The sequence below is a fragment of the Vigna unguiculata genome, chromosome 7 (assembly GCF_037176805.1).
Source record: "Vigna unguiculata cultivar grain cowpea cultivar isolate G323 ecotype 2 chromosome 7, ASM3717680v1, whole genome shotgun sequence".
Classification (NCBI taxonomy): domain Eukaryota; kingdom Viridiplantae; phylum Streptophyta; class Magnoliopsida; order Fabales; family Fabaceae; genus Vigna; species Vigna unguiculata.
In genome coordinates this window covers 26,098,790-26,105,409 of record NC_140798.1, presented here as the reverse complement: position 1 = coordinate 26,105,409, position 6,620 = coordinate 26,098,790, and the positions used below count along the sequence as shown (strand labels likewise).

At 35.8% G+C, this 6,620-nt stretch overlaps 1 long non-coding RNA gene across 2 annotated transcripts; it reads left to right on the top strand.

Annotated features, from left to right (window-relative positions):
- The first annotated feature begins 1,001 nt into the window (after positions 1-1,001).
- Positions 1,002-2,345, top strand: LOC146884717 (uncharacterized). 2 transcript variants are annotated; one of them, XR_014996446.1, is made up of 2 exons: positions 1,002-1,332; positions 1,753-2,345. It is a non-coding gene; the product is annotated as an uncharacterized LOC146884717 (long non-coding RNA). The 2 variants fall into 2 exon arrangements; XR_014996447.1 differs by having other exon boundaries at positions 1,634-2,345.
- Positions 2,346-6,620: the final 4,275 nt, after the last annotated feature.

Here is a 6,620-nt window from a genome sequence, read left to right as displayed (position 1 = left end):
AGTCATAATGAGGATGAGATGCATCATACATTTGAGAGAAAGTTCCCTTTATTTGGTGAGGACATAAGTGCAATATCATACATAGCTTGGGAGAGGGAAGTAGATGACTTGGTGCATTCATTCCATCCTACATATAGAAAATATTACATTCGTAGTTTGTGCATTTTTAAGTTTCATAGGACATGCAAGAGAGTGGTGGGACTGTAGACAGTCTAGAGTGGAAATATAGTAAATATTACATTCTTAATTCTTTCTAAAAAAAACTTTTCCACCTTCGCCAATTATTTTAAACTCAAAAGATTTTCCAAAACCAACCGTTGACTTAGAGTTACATTTTAGGTTTCAATTAATTCAAAGTGAAAATCAATATTTTTGTGAAATGGGCCTCATTGAAAATGTTTCCAAACATAAAAGTTCATCTTCATGTGTCTTTAGAAAATATAGTTTGCATGGTATCCAAGATTTTAATACAATTATGTTTGATGACTATTACAGATACATTTTTGATCCTGGTGGAATCAACCTTCCAATGATGTGGACCTTAAAGAACCCTCTTGATCTGAGGACAGATCCTCTTTAAGAGGGAGGGGATGATGAGAATCACCCTAAAGGGCTTTCAGCATGGGCCAATGGCCAGACCCATTTATCTTTCCATGTCTTTTAATTAGTTAAATAAATGTATAGGCTTAGATTTGTTTTGTAGTGTAACTAGCAATTTCCTTGGGTTTGTATTTTGGCCCAATTTTATTTTTCTTGCATTTTGTTTTGGGCTAATACCAAATCCAACGTGTTATCTTCAACATCAACTTTCTTCCTTCACGCGAGTTAGCATTGGGCCTAATTAGAATCAGCATCCTTTGTTTTGGGCCATGCATCTTTGGTTCATTCACACGTGGAGGGTCACAATTGAAATTGAAGGAAGCAACCATCAGCCTTCTGTTCACCAGCATATTGGGCCTGTAACAATAACCCATTACATCTAGAGCTAGCATCACAAAACAGGAAGCCAACGTTGTTTTCCTTTTACCTGTGTCATACCCTTCTCTCTTCTCAGAGTCACAACTACTAGGGTTTCCTTCCATCCCTCACGTGTTTCATTCCTTAGGCACCCAATCCATTAGATGTTAGAGTTTGTCACCAAGGGTCGTCCTTCTTCTTTAGGGTTTGTGAGATCACGTTTTCCATCTGCACATTCCAAGCTTAGTTCTTTTTGACAGCCCAGTTGCCTTTTCTTCTATAAAGGGCAAGCCATCGTTTGCAATCAATTAGCTTGATGAATATATGAGAATGGTTATTATTCCCCATTTTTCGTCTAGCTCATCTCTTGGAGAGGTATTCGCCTCCTTAGGGTTTTGATAACATCCTATTTTTCATTATTTTTCCTTTCTAAAAATTTAGTTTTAGTTTAAATAAATATTTGTTTGTCTTTAATTAATTAGTTTTTGGTTCTTGTCTAGAAAAATAGAGTTTTTATAAAAATGTGTTAAAAAAGATTATTTTAGTAGTCTTTTATTGCAAATAACTATGTTCTTTTAAAAATCTCCCTTTTTCATAAAAAAAGTTGCTATGAGGCCCTTTCTTTTTGCTAATTTTAAGTTTCAAAACCTTGACTCTATTGTTTTCTTATTTGTAGAACGGTCCCTGCTTGGACCAACTTTTCACTTATCAAAACGCATAGCTTCACCGAAAGTGCATTAATTAATTAAAGTTGGCTGACCCATATTTTTCTACATGAATGGTTGATACACGAAGGGGAGCAACCCAACACAATCCAAGCCAGATACATAAAATCTGACCCAAAGGAAGAGATCAAGGTTGATGCACATTGATCGTGATGGATGGAAATGATTTGAGGATCAAATTGGAGCACGAGCGTGGTAGATTCGGAATGGACGAACAAGATAAGAGCAAGTTTAATCTAGGGTGCACTGATAGGGGTTCAAGGTTTGCGATTCTAATTCAAGATGTAAGGAATTGGGTTTTCTTTTCTATTTTTTTGTTAGGGGTTTAAAAGGTCAGCGTTTAGGTTTTCTAAAGGGAGAGCCCTGGTTACGCGAGAGTGAAAAAATGTTGAGGGGTAGGTTTTTCATGTTCGGTGTTCTTGTGAGCGAGAAAGGAGAGTGAATTGTAAAGGGATTTCATCTTCTTTGATTAGCACAAAGAGACTTTCAAAGATTAGGTTTCCTCTAATGTGTTGGGTAGTTCCACTTAGGCAATCACAAGCATAAAGTGGTCGGGATTATGCTAAGTGAGGTTCCTTCACCATTTTAATTTCAGAACTTTCTTTATCTTGATTATTGTGTCTCTGATTTGCAATGAATACAATGCTTCCTTTTCATTTCTGATTTTCAGCTTTCAATTTGGTTGTTTAAGCATTGATTGCATTTTAAGTTTTCTTGTCTTTAATTTCTGCAGTTTTAAATTCCATGTTATGATTTCTGCCTTTAATTCTAGAGAAATGTAGATTTCATTTACTACTTTCCAAGTTTAATGTTCAGTTCCTATTTCTGAATCAATGTGTTAAGCATGGTTTGTAATCTGCACAAGTCAATATTTCCTTTTGGAAATCACGTGACCCCAAAGTGAGCACACAATGTCGAGATGTCTTTTCGATTGTAGATGAAACCATGAGTAATCCATTGCTTCCAGTTTTAGTTAGTTTTTGCAGTGTTAATTCCGTGAATATGTTTAGAATTCTATTTTACGATGTTGATTCTACTTTGAGTTTAAACTTTCTGTTTTAGCTTTAGTTTACTGCATTAGTCGGTGTCTAAGTCATGAATTCTGGTATTGATTTTTGTAAAGCTTTTTATATGCATTTGTTAGTCCAATAATCTCTTAGTTTCCTTGCCTTATGTTCCAATTATTAGTTTTTATTAGTGCATCATGGTATGAAATCTTATTTCAAGCATCCTTAATTAGTGTATTTGCATCTCTGCATAAGTAGGCATTACCTCATTTGCATGGCATTTGGAGTTGCATTGATTTGAGTGTGTGGCTAAGTTAAATTTCCTTATGCGAATATGAGTTGGATTGGATTTTATTGTTGTCATAACTTGTTTTTATTATTGTAGTGCATTGGTTTGCTGCAATCAAGGTCAAAGTTTCTTTTGCCATATAGTTTTATGCACATTCTCATATAGTTTGCATGCATGTTCTCATATAGCTTAGTATTGTATTTGACTATGAACCCAGTGGAATTGATATGTTGCTGCTATGATTAAATTTTAATTTTGCTCAAGAGTTAAAGATTGTAGTAGTTTATGTGGAATGCATAATTGGTTTATTTTGGAATTTTGTTGTTGTCATGTGCCTAATTGGATTGTCATTAATACTCTCACCATATATCACACTCATTAGTTTAGTTCATTCTTGAATTGCATCTGGAACCTGAATATAATTAGGCACGTTGTTGTTGTCATATATCAATTTTTGCTGCAAGTTTCAATCAGTTCGATTAGCACTCTACACTTTTGTTTTGCTGATTAAATGGTTGTAGCCATTGATTTGCTACTGCCATAGTATATTCATGCATATTCTCAGAAAGCTGGCATTACATTTTTCAATTTCACGTTGAGTATTTTGGTCAGTGCCTGAAATCATGCATTCTCTAGTACAAGTTCATATTTAGATTGAGGAAAGTGATTTAATTCAGCATCCAGATGCACATAACGTGGAATGCATCATATTACTCACGTGTACTCTTCCTCATTCCATTTTAGATTCCATTATAGGTTCCTTGCATCTCATGCATAACATTAATTTGTTCCATCTTAGTTTAATTTAGATATTTAATTCTACACTTTCTAGACTTTTATTTTCTTTCCACTTTTGTTTTATTTTATTTCTTTTTATTACGCAAATTAAACTTAACATACACCATTTCCTTGGATTCGATCATGAGTCATCTTCCCTACTACATTAGGGGGATTATTTAGGTTTACAAACCAATGAGATTTCTAGAGGTTCCTCCGTTGGAACGAGATAGAGTTTCTAAGTCTTCTGCTACGAGATTCATTGATCTTCATCAATAAATCAATGATTTGGAGCTTCACGATGGTTTTTCACCGATTGGATCGTCATTCCGACGAATCTCCATGAAGTCGACGTCATCACAATGTTAAAGGTCATTTTGCATGTCCCATTTATGAAGAAAACACAAGTTATATTCTTGTATCCGATTGCAGGTGAATCTTCTCTTGCTCGGGTGAACTTCGAGGACGACGCATGGGACCTGCAAAAGACACTCTGATGTCTAAGTTAGCACTGGTAATGTCAGAATCTCAAGGAATAGGGAATATTTTATGCGTAATCAATGCATAAAACAATGTGCTATTTATACATTTTTTACCTGTGGATCCTACCTGACATGGGCTTTTGGGCCTGAATTCCCTTTTTCTAATTACCTTTGGGTCTAGAGCTAAGGAGTAAATTGCCAATTGGTCCTTCAGATGTTATCAATAATTGCCAGTGGGGCGTGATGAGTGCTCGGTAGTCGGTATGCGGTCATGTGGATCTCAGCTCGCCGCGTCCCTCTTGTCTGCTTGGCTCTCGAGTGGTTGTGATCAGGTGTGGTCTACTTCATTGGGTGATGTGATCCCAACAAGGCTTATAGCTTGGGTCAACGCCTAGGCCTAAATCATGCTCAAGGCCCAATACATGGAGCATGCTCAAAAAGATCCAATTAAGCTTCATTAAAGATGGCCTAAACCCACTTGGGCTTCTCACACTCTTCACATTGGCCAAAGAAGATATGAAGATTTGAAGAGGTGTATCAAAGAGCAATAGAATAGCAATAAGATTGGCCCATTGTTTAGGCCTTGCTTTCTAGAATAATAAGTCAAACAATGAGTAGTTCAATTGATAAAATTGGGCTTGACTAAGCTCAATAGGAGATTTGGCCATGAACTATCAAAAGAGCCAAGGTGGACTAAGTGAAAGTCAACACTTCTTCCTACACCTCATGGATCCAAAGCATCCAAGGGTTAGGAATGCTTCCTCCTTTTCCAAGGCATCATCCAATGGCCAAGATCAAGCCTCCTTCTCCAAGCTTAATCTAAGGGCCAAGATCAAGGCCCACTCCATCCAATTGCTCTCCTTTCTCATGTGTTAATGGCTTCATATAAAAGCCAAAATTTCACTCATTTGTAGACACTCTTGAAATTTTAAGCAATAGATGCAACTTGAGTTGAGAGCACTCCTCCCTCTATTGCCTTTGAGAGTCACCACTTTCTAGAGATTTCCTCTCTCTACCTCTAGCCACCTTCCTTAGGCTAGCATAGATTAGGAAATCCTATCACCTCTTTCACCTTCCATTGCTTGCAAGTGCCTTCCAACTTGCCTCCATTCCTTCATCCATTTCCGCTGCCCATGGAGCTCTTCATGCACCTTTGGAGCTCCACCATTGGGGCTATAGGGAGTAATCGGCCTAAGGGAGACGTTGAAGGTCACATTCTTTATGAGGGTTATTACTAGTCATAGGCCGTATGGGGGAGCTTCCATCTTGGAATGGGCGGCTCTTAAAGGGTGTTTGATGGTTGTGTGCCATACAGGGTAATCCTCGGTCCGGAGTGGCCGGCCCTAAGGGTATCGGTGGCTGTGTGTCATATAGGCTAACCCTCGGCCTGGAGTGGTCGGCCTTCAGGGCTGCTGAGGACCGTATACATAAAGTACAGTGGATAAAGTCTTTTGTGCACTTAGTCTTCTTGTTATGAATTGATATTGAAAATTTTAGTATATACAATGTCAAATTAGTATTTTGTTAATTTGGTTGGTTTGGATTTTCATGTATTAGGTACGGTAACAAGCATTTGAGATTTTCAATACAAAAGATAAAGGCTTTGGATTTTAGTTTGGCATGATTTTTGGCATCACGATATTGATTTCTTATATATGGGAAATGACAGCTAGCCTTTTAGGAGGTTTTTTTAATCAGGGATGTTTGGCAGAAAAAGAAATTGCGGTGTAATGATTTTACATATATTACTGATGAAAATTGTATGTTATCATAGTATAATGCATACGAAAATTATTATTATTATATTTAAAAAAATGTTGATTTAAACATTAAAATAATATGTGATTGGTAAAAGTTAATATTTTCGGTTTGGCAACCACAATGTTATTTTATGAATATAAATGTTGTGACTCTGGTTTGGTATTATCATATATAGTCTGGTGTATATCAACATTAAAGTTATTTTAGTTTTACAATTGATGACTTCAGTATTATTAAAGTACATAATATAAATATATAAAGGTAAAGTTTGGTTTACTTTATTATTTGTGGTGTGTTTTGTTTTGTATGTTTTGGGTAGCAAAGGTAGAGGGCAGGGTGAGTTTTTAATTGGTGCTTTTACTGGAATTGTAAAATGCTATTATTGAATATATATATATATATATATATATATATATATATATATTAAGATATAAACTAGAACTTTTATGTGGTAGCATTTATATAGAGGGAGATTGGATGTGGTGTTTTTTTTTTTTATATTGAATATGGGTTATTTAAAAGATAAAGAATGTGTTTTATTAGTTTTGCAATGATGGTTTAATGATTATTTTAGCTCATGGCAACAATAGAAAATAGATGGTTGGATTATATATATATATAT